We start from the raw sequence: 15456 nt of genomic DNA, 5'->3' as shown, positions 1-15456 counted from the left end.
GATAAATTAATGAAAGTCACCAACCTTTTTCAAATGTTCAAAAATCATTTCATGTTTCGTTGTAAATCTCAATTATTGTTAAATTCTTTTGGAAATCATTCAAGAAAACTCCAAATTGTATTTTGGAAAATCACTAACACATTAAATCAAAACCCATTTTGAATGATCATGTTTTGACTACGGCCCCTTCTCTATCAAGGGCAGAGTGAGCCTGATATGCAGTCATCTGTCTACCATCTCAAAAAACCACTAGACTTGTAGTCAAAGTTGATTTACTTTGTATAGCCTAATATCACAAGTCACAAATGTGCCTGAAGGGGCTTTACTATCTCTCCAGCATACTGTAAGACACCCTCTGTCCTTTCAACCCTCGGAAATATGTCACTCATATTGATTGCAGTTTAATAACTCGCTGGTCTAATTTGCAATAGATCGACAATACTGTAGATGTCAAAGCTCAGAATTAAATGCTAATTTATGCAAATTAAAATGTCTCTCAGGAATAGCAAAATTAGACATTAATGCAAGAACACAGTCAATGTTTCCAAAAAGGTCACAAAAGAAAAGAAATGTGTGGAACAAAATATTATATTTTGCATTGATGGGAGGCGATGAGGACGAAAAAGGTCAACTTGAACTTTGGGACTAGATAAAAGTGACAAGATTAGATAAGGTTTGGACTGACCGGGTAGTGTAGGTTGGTTGGACGTTATATATCCCGGGATAACTTGGTCAAAGACCCTGAGAAATGTCACAATGTTGTCTAAAGAAACAAACAGCCACTGTTGTCCTGTGTTTGAAGACCCTGACCTTCATCTTTAGGTGTATTGATGACAGAAAAAGGCATACAAGTTTTATGGAACATGCAGTCCTCAGTCCTGTCTGTATTGTGTGAATGTCGTGTTTACCAAATAAGAGGCATTTAACCATCAATTCAGGGAGGAGACAAAAATATAACACACATATCTTCCAGAGTCGACTAGAGGTCTCTGTATTCGTTTTATTCAAGGGGATACATAAACAAATGCAAAACCATTCCTTTGGTGCAAAAAGATGGGAAGAGCCCAACCCAGTTACTTTTGACCCAGATGACGAACTCGGACACACACAAATACACTAACACCTAATCCGCAATCAAACATTGTGCTTTTATATGCAGAAGCTGAAGTCTTTTCCCAGGCGTGCTGATGAAATAGGACAAGTACTAAAGATGTAGCCTCGAGGTTACACTTTCTCTCAGTAGATGCTTCATGATTGAAGTCTCCTGGCTGCGATTCTGCTGAAATGTGCACATCTTCTCAGTGGCAGTTGTAGGTAATCAGTATAAAGAAGCCAATAAAACAATAGAAATGTTTGTTTTTTTCTGTGACAGCTGAAGGTGTGTTAGTATCCCTGATGAAAAAAAAACATAGGAAAAATCCAAATCTAGTTAATGCTTATATTCTAAAGCAATAATTTAGTATTTTGGGAAATAGGCTTTTTGGTTTCTTAGCAGGAGTAAGATGAAAAGATTGATACCACTGTGTGATAAATATGAATCTAGCACCCCCCTAGTGATGGCTGTAGCACCTGCATCTTTCACTCTGCAAAAATCTTAAACATATAAAATTAAATTAAAAAGCAAACAGTTTTAGAATTGTTAGAATTAGAAAGTGGTGCGCAGAGGAATATAGTTGCTATCTTTTACTGTTATCGTGGTATGGTTTGTATCAGGCTTTTAAGAGCTTAAAAAGAACACCCTTATCCTGCAGTTTGTGTATAAAACATGACATAGTTTGTATTTGTTTCTAGGGCTATATCAAATTCTAAGCTTCATTCATAAGATTGGAATGCTTCACAGCTTTTTTGCATGTCAATTCACGTGTTTAAGGCCATTTTTTCTGCTCAGTTGCATATAAAGACCAGGCCACACTAACATTATTAGTATTAAAAGTGAGCAGGAGAAAAGAGCAGTGAAGACAATTTGGCATTGAATCCCAGGAGAAGAAGAAAGAGAACACCCTGCGCAGCCTCATGACCCATTTTTTTGTGTTTAGATCTAATTTGTGGGCCCAACCAAACATCCTTCCACCACATTTTAAATCTAGTTAGCTCCTTGGTGAGGATGCAAACCAGCTGTAGTAATTTCAGATGATTGTCAGTCGATTTAATATTGAGATTCTTTAGTCTGACCCGATAATGTCTCGGTAAGAATGATTGCTCTGCTGCTGTGTTGTTCTCACTGTGTCCTCCCTTCTCTCCCGTCATGGCCTGTCACCATGGCACAGCCAGGACCTTTAACATCAAAACAAACAGCGACTGTGTCACAGCTTCAAACTGATTCAGGGGACAGGGGGCAACGTCTTGACTCAGACATGGTTTGGTTTTTCTCTTCACTTGTGATTGATTTAGGAGTAAACTAAAACACAGAACACCAACATCCCACCTAAGCAATTACAAAAGGAGAAGTGTTACTGTAGTTACCCCTCCCAACTAAACCTCTGTAGCTGCAACCATACACATAACTCATGTTTAGGTTGGCCATAACCTTTTCAAACACCAACATTCATTTATGTTGTGTTGCAGTACATGACCTAACCCTGAACCCTGACTATGACGTAGGCCTACTGTTGACTGACTCGTACTGATGATCAAACAGATGTGTCCACGTCCCTGGGTGGATGTTTGACAGGCTGCAGCCTCTCCAAAATCCAAAGAAATGTCTCCATTTACACAAACTTGTTAACATCAATAAGTCACATATGAATTGAGAGGGTAAACATTGTCCTTCATAAGGTCCTCCAAAAGTGTCACAAAGAAAAAATAGGTCAAGTTAGCTAGAAGTTTTCTGTAGTCACAAACTGCTCATTCAGCCACAATGTTGCACCGCCACCTTCTTGCACATGTCAATACACGACCACATCCTAAGTGGCGGCCTTTCTGCCCCATTTAAACTTCCTGTTGCATCAAAAATACTCTGTCAGCTGAGGCATAAAACCTACTAGCAGTTCACCAAGTTATCACAATAAAGACTGAACAGTAAATCAGATCTTATAAAAGCCACACAGGACATCAGTTTAGATTATTTGCCCAGGTATTTATCACAATAAGTTGGTCTCATAAACCCACAGTCAACTGCAACAAGGCAAACCAGTAAGGACTGTTCTAATCTTATAGCTCGTCAACAGGAAAACTAATCTGAGATCTATGATCTCATAGATATCAAATGTCTGCTAATGTAGGGACCCTGGCTCAGCTATGTTGTAATAAAAAGAGAACAAGCCGACATATGCTCTAACTTTGCCACAGAATTGGATGTTTTGACAAAGACATCAGAGAGTAGGAGTAGGCTGATGAGGATGTACAGTAGCTTCTTATACAGTCTATGGTACAGTATCACTTCACACCACACCAGGAAGTTACTGACAAAGCAATGCAACGTTTTCGTTAGGAAGCACAACAATATATACTCATGAGTTGAATTGATAACCAGAGTGGTAAAAAAAGAGAGACTTCTATTAAGCTGTACTGTAAAAGGCACATAATCCATCATTTTCCAAGTTTTAGTTCCCCAAGGTCTTTAGTATCTGCATTGTGATGATTTGCATATGTGACATTCAGGAAACTAAGATAACAAATCAATTTCAATGATATCCCCAGGATGCTGTCCCCCACCGCATTGAACTGCAGAGGATATTTAATTTCCATGAACAGTATTTCTAAGTGCCGGAAAGGGCGAGCTCAGGTTTTGTGTTTTCACTGTGACCTCAGGTGACATCGGTACAGAACACTAAGTGTTTGAACACCTGCAAATGAGCTGTCAGTCAAGCAGATGATTTAAAACCCCATGTCAGGGTGGGTATGATGTTGCGAGGCAGCCAGCTATATGATTGTTTAGGCCTACACTGTGACTGCTAATGTCAACAGATTTTTGAATAACTTGTCTAATATATGCACCAAATCCTCTTTGGATAAAATTAAATATGCCCTTGACATTTTTTTACAAGTTGAGCAAGAAACTGCCTATGGCATTGCCATCATGACAGTACTTTTCATATAGTCTTATGAGTAGTCAGTTACTAGCTCAGGGGTCCGTTATGTGAGGAGAGCCTCATCAGCGAAAGATGCTTCATTCACCCATAGTGCAAATAAAGAGAGGGAAATGTAACTGTCATTCATTTGAAGTTGTGTTTTTGTTTGCCACTCTCTTTAAGCTCTGTTTCTTAGTCACCAGCTAGTCGCTAACTGTCCGTCTGCCGTTTGGTTCGTACAGGTTGTGTACTGTGGGCGTTTTAGCTTTATTCACTGAAAAATGCTATATGATTATAGCAGCTTTAAAGTATTCGTATCATTACTGTCATTATTATTTAAAGGCTGTTATTATTATTAGTATTAGGAGAGTAGTAATGGTAGAAGTAGCATATGACCAATAAGAAAGCAACATTTGAAAGTAACACTGTTCCTGTTGGCTACTAAGGTTAAAAAGGATTGCAGGGAGAAACACTCAGTTAATGGGCTTACGACTGCTCCGACATAAGGCACAGTGAGTAGGTGTTTATTGACATTTATAGTGTTTATAGAAGTTTTATTGATACAATAGCGTCATGACACTGACTGTGTAAAGGTGTTTTGTTCTCAGAGTCAACCCCATGTTTCCCAAGCCGGCAGAGGTCTGTCTAAACAGTCCGCCTACCATCTGTTACTTCTCCTTTGCAGCTCTTCTTATTACTTGTCTGATTCTTTGAAGAACATTTTTGTCTGGTTTCCTCATGACTTTTCAAATTCCATTAAATTAAACTTTAATCAAGCCTATGCGATCCTCTGGGAGTGGCGGTGCCATTGTTTTCCAGGAAACTGATTGGTGAGGGAGTATTTGGATTGGCGATCTACTTCGCTTTAAAGGGAGCCACCTGTACCTGACACTGGTTACCCCACTGTTCCCAAAGTGGAGCATTGTATTATACCTCTCAGGTGTAACACATTTGGCATTGATAATGTACTGCCATAGAGAATGTCAAAGTCAAGATCAAAGCTGATCTTTACCCTGGTTACAGATGGCTTTGATGACATTTGCAATAATAAACAAAGGGAGCCCAATGTTCATTAAATCTCCCATAGCGTTTGCCACTGCATCATATGCAATTATAAAGATGAAAGCCAATCCCATATAGTATGTTTATGCAGGATCTCATCCAATCACAGCTGAGGCGCTGTGGTAATCCAAGCTGCTTTGTTTGTGTTTTTCACGGATGGTCACTCTCTATGAGCTACAAAGCTGAGCAGGTTCCCTTTGACGTTGCAGGGTGCTGTTTACATGTGTTTGTATATGTTGTGTGTGAATGTGTGTGTGTGTGTGTGTGTGCTCTTTGAGCTAGTGCTGAATGTACAGTAAACAGAACATGAGCCCTTGGCTACAGCGTGCTGGCTGTGGGAGCCTGGAAATGAAGAAGGGCATGCGGGAATAGTAACTTCGATGAAGGCTGACCGAATCTGCTGATATATTCTGCTGAGTACTGAAGGATTTATAGATCATATTCTGGGAATCTGAGCTTCTAGTTAAGAGGATATCTAACGTCATGCCATAACTTGAAAGTAGTGATCTCAGGGCAGCACAAATCAGCAGCATCACGACCAACTGTCAACACCTGTAAGGTCAGGCAACTATTTCTGCGACCAACATGACAACATTTTCTTGAATTATGGAGATTTGTATCAGAAAAACAAATCTCCATATTATATAATTCTGAACTTTAGGAGATAAGTTAAAAGTACATGACAGTCAGTGGCCTCTGTTACTACTGTATTACTAGAAGGGTTGCAAGTCAAGATTTAGGAGCTCACACTGCTTTCAGATTGTCAACTATGTCATCTAGGCCTAAGGCAATGTTAAAGAGTTGAGGTTGAGGATATTCTAGTAGATCCAAGACCATAATGGTTAAATTTGATGCTGAACACAAACATTAATGTTCCATTCTACATTCAGAAATGTCTGAACTATCTAAGCTAGCATTAGTTCTCTAGTAAGCATAGATTTCCTCACAGTATATTGCATGCTACTCAGTCCCATAGGCTATCACACACACACACACACACACACACACACACACACACACACACACACACACACACACACACACACACACACACACACACACACACACACACACCCGTCACATCACTCTGCACTTAATTAAAGAGCCTTCTCCTAGCTGCTTCTGCAGTGAGACGTATGAACCCATGAGATCTTTACAGATCTGTCAGTCACCGGGGGGTTTGCGGTCAATCTTCCTCTGACTCCATTGAGGGGGAAGTCGGTGCACATTATCATTAATTATAGTTACTTAACCTTTATCGTAGCTCAAATGACACAAGCAGCTGGATTTTTTCTCCCAGATTCTCTCAACAGGCAACCTTCTTCCTACTTAAAATCCAGCACTTAAATGTGTGTAGAAAATCATAGCCGGTAGTCGCAGCTGCTTGAAAACATGCTTTATATGAGGCTAAACATTATACATCACAATTATTTTCACTTTTCTATTCACAAATGATCAGGGCATTATAAGTCTCTGCACACTGCTTGCATATGCCTCCATGCCTTCTGTATGTTTTAGAGGAATCTGCAAGTGAAAATCATTATTTTTCTCAATATCTCGATGAGTTTGAATTTTTCTCTTGAATTTATTTTTTCTTTTCATGTTTGATTTTATGTTGGATTCAGTTCCGAGTATTTTTAATAAATGTATGGTGAACTTTTAACTCATGCTTATGACCATCAGACCTTCTATAGAAGTCATTAACCCTTTGAAAAAACCCCAAATTTAACTGGATTGTGATTACTCCCTGTGACAGTCACCCCTTCATGACTGCTGTCATTTCATCATTTGATAGTAGCCTGCTAACTGTGCAAACACAGTGCCCAGATAACAGCGTGGCAGACGCTGAAGGTGAATAAAGAGCACGATAAGACACTGTAATTTACCAGCAACCTGACATTTGTCCATTGGTCAGAATATTGAACAAAGAGGGGCAGAGATGTTATGTGTTCACTTCACTCTTTCAATCAGTCATCATTTCCCAAAAGCAGAAACATTTTTTTCAGTCTTCCACTTCCAGTCAGTCACACAATGATGACAGTTTGTGGTGTGCTCTTGAATTAGCACTAATGACATCAACAGTGAATGTCAGGAAGGAAGTTCTAACATGAAGGAATAAATGCACATTGAAAATGACCTTTAGCAGAGTCTCAGACAAAAATAGAGCCCCATGAACCAATCATGTCCCAACAATGACGCGATAAAGAACAATAACAATACAAGCCCACAGCCACTTTGCGAGCCATTGAAGAGCAAACAAAAACCTCCAGTGTCGGCCCGATTCACAGCAGAGATTTGAAGAACATGAAAAAATGCTTTTCTCTGTTGTAGGAAATTTCTCAAAGGCCTTTTATGTTCACTTGGTGGTCTGAGTTTTTCTCTAGTGACAGGTCTCAATGCACAGGGCTGCGTTAATACTAAACAAAAACAACCCTATGAGATGTAACCTAATAACCCTGATAAATATATGGCGTAGGTCCTTTTAGAGTGTGAGAACACATGAACATGTAATAACAAATATATATAGTGTCCTTGACTTTCCCCATCTTTTTTCTTTTTTAAAGATAAGATAAAACCTAACCCTTTGTCCATTACTTCATAACTGACATGGGATTTCATTTTTTTTCATTTCCCCATTTGTAATTGATATAGTTATCCATCACAAAAGTAAAACAACTGCTCAGTAGTTTCATTGTGGAGAAAACATTTTTCCACACTGACTGTCAGCATCATGTTCTCTGTGGAGGGAGAAGTATTTAGACATTCTACTTACAAGAAAAGTAAACTACTCTATTAGAAACAAAATAAGTACTATCAGCAATGTTTATGCAAATTGTAGCATCTGTCATAGAGGTGTATTTGTTATTCTCCATGGATTCACATGCACCTTGAGGTCTAAAATCATTGTGTAGACAAATGCACAGTCACGAGGGTTGACGCTGCCCTTTTTGGCATCCTGCCTTAGTAAACATCATTGCCTGAGATCTCTACAATGCAAATTCTGTCCCTCTCCCTCTTTGTTTTACACACACGCACATCCTGCCTCTGAACGGACTGTTAATATCACTTAGCACCCATTAAAACTTTAGCATGTTGTAAGTTGTACATAAACACTCACAGATAACAACAAATGTGTGGGTCAGAGAGGCCATTAAGTGCTTGTTATGATAATGCAATGGTTTATTTTAGGAACAAATACTGTAGGATTTCTGAGAAGTAGAGATATGAGCACCACAGTTCCCATATCTAAACAGACCACATGCCCAAATACACTGAGAAGATAATCCTACCATGTGTGTATGATACGAGAGAAAGTTTTGTCCTTGTGTTTGCTAAAATTGAGAAGAATCACTGCCTCAAAGTGTATGTTGCTGCGTCCTCTAGCAAGTATCCTTTAAATTACACATCATGGTTTTATAAAAATGGGGCCAGCTATTTTGTGTGACAGACGAATGGATGGACACACTGTGTGAAAATAAAGTGTGCCGAGGATACATAGTCAGGTCAATGTCTTACTAAGCACACATTTACAAGGTTAACCCCTCTGATGTGAAAAATTGAGACAAAAAAAGCCTTATTTGGACTTCAACGTGTTCAAGGAGACGGCACCAAATATTTCCAATGAGTCTGATCTTTTTTCCGTACAGGGAAGCCAGTCAAGGCTAAAACTATGAATAATGAAGGGCTACAAACAACCATCACAGTTGGAATCTAGTGTTTTATTCAAGTGTTCTGAGTATAACCCCCCAAAACATATCTGATATTTAAAAAAAATGCATTATTTAAACAAAAACAGATTTGGTGGTTCGGCAAAGTCCCATTTTTGCTTTAATTGCCCAAGTGCCATTGGACAACAATAGTTCTCCTCACAGCGTTTAACATTATAATAACAATCTTGAGGCAAAGATAAGCCATTCAAAATGAAGGACCTGGTCTATGTTAGTGGGCGCTCAATATTAGTTGACATTGTATTATCGCTTCAGGAAGAGTAAACACCTTGCCAACTGTATGCAGAGTGAGCTTGTAAAGTACAGTCACAAGAGAAGAAACCGTGATGGTATAACAGAAAATGAAAGCATACAACCAGCAAACTTTTAAAAACTAAATTAAACAGCAAGTTCTGTTACTTGCCAATTTTTAAATCTTGAGAAAAATAAAGCAGTGTGGTAACGCTCAGCATACTGTCAGTAGATTCTGATTGTTTAATTTCTTTGTTACAGAATACATAGAGTAATCATGGCTACATTGGCTACAAGTACCAATAATGGATAATGGAAAGAAAAGCTACATTAGCTAACATTAGCCACCATGAGTCATACGTAAGTAAGGCTGCAGTGTACAGAGCTGAGTAAAGTGTACTTTTTTATTTTTTTGTGGTAATAAATTCAGTTTTTTGTATGTGCGATGATGTATTGTAAGAATGAGTTATTTCTTCTTTCAAAAGTCACATAGTTTTGCTTTAATGCAGAAGCTCTCTGCCCTTAATGAATGACATTAAAGGACTTTGACATCAGACTGATGCACTTTTAATATCTTAGAGAGAGTGAGTTCTGGCTGACGAGATCAACTACGGTCCCAAAATAGAAAATTAAGTTGTAGGTGTGAGAGAGAGAGACACACTGAGCTCACGACAGACGGAGAGAACATTCATCTAAATTAACTTAAAAGACATGGACCCCGGAAACCTCATACATATTGCCACCACAACGACACCTGCTATAAAACTCATATTCATGGACTTGTGATCCAAACACTTACACTTACACAACGCAGAAACAGCTGTTCATGAATATGCTGCAGCTTGCTGTGTACTGCGATCCTAACAAATGCATGCACACATTTATTAGGGTGTAAATGATAAGCTGGGCTAATTTTTTTTTTTTACAAAAAGCATTTTTTGCAGAGATAAAATGTCACATTTAAAGGCCATCCCTTTGTGACTATTAACAATGTGTGACCTTATTGTTAAATGTGTTTGTGTAATGGACAAGTACTTACTGTACTCCTTTCAACATTACGTTTCTTCCACATGCTTTCCCTTGATTTAATAAAAACAGTTGGTTTTGTGTGAGATTGTCTTGAAAGACTGCATACAGAGAATAACATCATTACTGCTATGCTCTGTTACCCATTCAGTGAGGCAGACACAGATCTAATCAAGAGTGAAATGTCACATGGGATGAGTGTGATCTTTGAACAAAATTTTTAAAAGGAGTGGCTCTCCTAACGGTTACCGCCGATGATACAGTCTTATTTCTCAGGTCCCTGTTTTTTACATTCACTCAATAATATCTAGTGAAGACAAACAATGCGTTTCCTCAGTTCTTGGAACAGTTCTGACACAAAAGCAAACCTTCATTTGGCCTGATGCTGAATCCAACCCTTTATAGGTAATGAACTGGAAAGGGGCTACAGCTCACTAAGAGCTGGTGTGGGCAATGGCCCCGACATCCTCTCTCCTGCAGCGTCTCTGAACGACATGATAAGGGCTCTGTAATTAGGAAGATAGATAGGTATAGTATGGGTCAGGGATTGTAAAAGCTAATGGGCTCTCTAGACTGAAATCCATTAACAAGGTTTCTGAGGCCTGCTGTTAGCAATGCAGTATGGCAAAAATCATACTCTCCTTCTTATACATCACAATGTTTAGTCAGAGGGAGGCGCAACATGGATTCTGAATTTTTTAACAAATATAGATTTAGAGTGTTATTTACAGATACAACATGTTGACTTTTTCTTTCGTGGATTGGATATAACAGAGAAAAGGAATAAGCAGCAACGAAAATGTCCAACAGTGGAAGCTACTGCAGTCTGAATTAATGTTTTATCGTGTTCCTCTTTTTTTTTTAGAAACTCATTTCCATGTTAAATATATTCAAGTCTGAGGTGCCCGTAATGCATTAACCGCATCCTAGGACTGAAGAATATATGGCAGCTTTCTTGCTGAGCCAGTTGGATTGACACTTTTGGACATATTCAAGTCTATCAGTGTATTACATAGTTGTAAAGAAAACTATCTGATAAAGTACAGCAAAGAAACAACAAAGATGTTACATGAAACAACAGAGCTGGACTGACCTTCTCTGATAAGAACAGAAATTATTTTCTCCCACCAACACTGTTGCTCACCACAGTCCAAACATGGAACCAACAAACTCTGCACCAGCACAGCCCTCTTCTACTTTAATACACAGGCTCAATTATAGCAGAAGTATCATACACTTTACAGCTGACACAGCCACTTAGTGTAAACAAAGGCGTGGATATCAGCCTCTATGCAGATCTCCCAGCAGTGTAGAATAGGATATAATAAAATTGTGTTGAGACTGAATTTACTGAAACAGGAATAGAGGGACGGTAGGAAAAACTAGACACAATAAACTAAAAAAAGAAACAGACAGAAATACAGATATGTTAGTGCACATAGACACAGTTAAGGCACAGTAACAGTGAGGCACAGTAACAGTGAGTCTGCTGGCTGATGGGAAATGATAGACTGTTTACAGAGACAAGAGAGGGCAAAGGGAAAGCAATAGAGAGCACTTTGGCCTGCCATCAGGGTGGCTGCTGGAGCTTTTAAGAGCCTGAATGAGGGGTGGCGTAACTTCATTAGTGTCCCTGGGCAGCAGTGAGAGCAGGCGGGGAGCATTGGGACTCGAGGGAGGATCCCATCTGCAGCCAAACAAGCAATTAGACACACAGTCTCTTCCACCTGCCTCGGCTGTGACAAATGAAAGGATGACGATTGCTGTGTAATTATGACGGCTATCTAAGCCATCTACCTAGGTGTGTGCGGTGTTACTGTTCATGTTTTGTTTGATTCTGATGTGTGTGTGTGTGTGTGTGTGTGTGTGTGTGTGTGTGTGTGTGTGTGTGTGTGTGTGTGTGTGTGTGTGTCAGAGGGATTTTAATATTCAAATGTGTATAATAGTAGCACATGAAACTGCTGTCTGTAACTTGGGATGGGTGACGGCAAAGAGGGCACTTATTGATTTAGTCACTGTGAACACACACACACACTCAGAGGGAGTTAACTGTGTGAAATGGAAAAAAGGGGGAAGATTGTTGATGTGTTACTATAACAACAGTTTGATTAAGGCCTTGCCACTAAAAGCTCAGAAATGCAAATTTCCATTTGTACACAAAGAAAGTAAAGATTATTTTTATTTTGATGATAATGTTTAAGTAGCGTACCTGAAAAATCATTTCCTAAGTGTCTGGATCAAAAGCAAAAGAAGGAACACACTTTTTGGTCTATATTCAAGTACAAACTCTGAAGTATGTTTATAATGTGTGAAATAATTGGTCTCAAAGACAATACAGTAAACCTTCATAAGCTATGAATCTCCAGTTGTTCCTCTGAAGCTGTTCAAGGGAAGCTTTTGCTCAGTATATAGGTGTGTTTTTGTTGTTGGGTGCCATGTAGAGAGTTAACATACACAATAACTTGTAACTGCTCTCTAAGATTCAATGAAGAATGCTCAGAAGCATTTAAACACATGTTTTATGTATTTTCTTTCACTGGTATTGTTACCACTTTATTGAGCTAAAAAACAACTGAAATAATCACTCATACATTAAAAAAACATAAGAAAATGAATCGCACAGTAGCAACATTTTAATAATGGTAGCCATTGCCAAGTGCTACAAGCTAAGGATGGCTCACTCACACCCTTCACTGTGTTTTGCCCTGTAGCAGCATCTAGTGGATACATATTGTAATAGCAGCTCAATAATTTTATTAAATTAAGTGTAAAGTGAAAAAGGATGCACATCAAATTTGTGACTTGCTCAATGAGAGCAGCATATTCCGGTATTATGACAGTATTTTATAGTTTCTAATTAACAATAGGTATAACAGTAAGAGGTTGTAATATAGAAAACATAAAACATGTAAGAGTCCCATAGAGTGGCATATTTTGACTTGTTTGTTCTATTTATCTTCATGACTGTCCGTGATTTGCAGGTTCAGACAGATGGTTTACCAATTTGTTTTAAAGGTCTAAACTATGTACAAATCATTTAAAAAAGACAAACCACAAAGACTAAAACACCACATTATGTGAATTGGTACTCTATATGTATATGCACAGTATGGGTTGTGTGCTTTGAGAAAAGTGAAATATAAATGCAGTGACATTTTCCTAGGTTAGTACACTGACCTGAGAACGAGTCACTGCACACTCGGCTGTCTCTTTGCGTAGGTGACACTGAAATAAAAGTGTGGAATTGAAAAGAAAGATTTAAAGAAGAAAATTGTCCTTAATTACCCGTGAAACACATTCAAAGACTTCCTTATTTTGATTGTATCTATGAAGACCTTATCTTAACTTTAGTCTTACCTAATCTAGGGCACTTAAACACATAGTTTTGTAGTTTTGAGCGAAGGCAAAATAAGCCATACGCTGATACATTGGTCGTATTGTTTATATTAGATTTATAATATTTGCCTTCTCTCTCAGTTTCCCATTAGGAGGAAGCAGCATCCTCTCCTGCAGTGAGCAGCCTCAGGGCAGCTCATTACTGTTACTGTGGCTGAGGCAGCAACTGGATGTTAGCTTGAAAACAAACAAATCAAAAAAACAAATAGACATGAGAGTGTTTTCCTCTGCATGAAGGAGATTTAATGTAGCCCACTGTGTGTTTTTTATTAAGAGCAGCACATTGTGTTCTCTTTCCTCTTTGTTTTCTTATTATTATTATTCCTCTTTACTGCTTGCACATGCTTTCAGCCCAAAACTTCAGTCACTTTCTCCGGGCTTAGCTTTTTTACACATTCTGTGGTTTCTAAAATATTTACCTTTTAATCAAACATCGCATTTATGTTTTTCCCCCAAAATGTATACACTGTGAAGAAACACGGATATTTAACAAAGATACCAATGGTGCCCTCCTATGGCCAGTGATAAAGCACTTTCAGTGTTGGCTTTGTGCAGTCATACTCTTACAGATATGACTTCTATCTCTATTGTTTATTATGTAATTAGTGCAGCTTCAGAGGAAAACAACCTTCACCACCTTTTAACCAACGCCAAAGACCATAAAAGGAGGGATTATGCATGAAATATAAACAAAGGTTACCAAAATGTGACTTTAATTCTATGAATAATGCATATCATTTATGCTCCTGGTTCATTGAGTTCAAAAGGAGCAAAGCAGCAGGCTTGTTAGTCATCTAAACAGGGAATTGTACCAATTTATTGTGTAAACCAAAAGCATTATTTACACACTAATACAATTGGAGTTACATGCAGATAATGTGTATTATGTATGCAATAATTTTCTACCAGTGGTGCACATGAAACAGCATTTTAAAATAAAAATATCAATATTCTTCCTTTTGAGTAATCAATATGTAATTGAGTATTTGATCAGATTACTTGATCTGTAAAAAAAAAAAAAGAAAAGAAAATGAAAGTCACCAACCTTAATATGCATATACTGTAAGCTGCAGTTTGCAGGCAAATGCTCCCTCATGCATGTCTTCATCTTGTGCCATGAATATGATCTCCATTTGTACTCATATATGCATGAGTGCTAAAATAGGCCCACATGCAATGCACCTCTCGTGTGAGGTCCAACATTCACACACGCAAATGCACCCCCCTCTACACACGCGCTCAATATCAGTGGTAAACCATGAGACAATCCATTGAAGCAAAAATAATGTGGTCTTCCTCATCAAGTTTGAACAAAGTAGGACAGTGAGTCAGACCATGTGATATGAAGGCACATCACAAGATAATATGCACCACTGAAATTAGAATGTTGGTCCAAACCATCAGATGCAACTCTTAGCATGAAACCGCCATCAATTAGAAAATGCATTTATAAGATGGATACACTTTAAGACGATGCATTTGATTGGCAGTAATGTTAAGATGTCCTGTGGTATTCAAGCGTGCCTCCCCATTGTTTTTTTTAAAATACTGTTCGCACTGTCACACACAGTCTGAATGACATGATCAATATATTTTTGCTTTCAGGCCTGCTGTTGGCTCGTTGCCAACTGGAGGATTGGCCATTCTGGAGGCACAAGGGGAAACTCCCTAGCAGCTACCACTAATACCGTATTTCCCATTCAAATGCACTAAATACTCTATTGCCCATTTTAACTGTACAATGTATGTCCTGATAATCAGCTCTATACATGTGCCTTTATGACCATCTCTCTGTCTGTGCTCAATATCAGAATATACTGTAGCATCCACCGGTTTGACCTGCTTGACGTATTAAATAGAAAAATCACATTTTAAAAAGGCATAAAATATTCTAGTTTATACAAATGTAAAACCTTTTAAAATGTAGTGCGGATATCAAAGATTTACTTACCCAGGTAATGAAAAGGTACTTTGAATTTAATGCAGAAAGATGTTTTATGTTG

The sequence above is a fragment of the Cebidichthys violaceus genome, unplaced genomic scaffold (genome assembly GCF_023349555.1).
Source record: "Cebidichthys violaceus isolate CVI_PGR_0920_01 unplaced genomic scaffold, fCebVio1.0.p SCAF_1, whole genome shotgun sequence".
NCBI classification, from domain to species: Eukaryota; Metazoa; Chordata; class Actinopteri; order Perciformes; family Stichaeidae; genus Cebidichthys; species Cebidichthys violaceus.
This window is presented reverse-complemented; position numbering follows the sequence as displayed.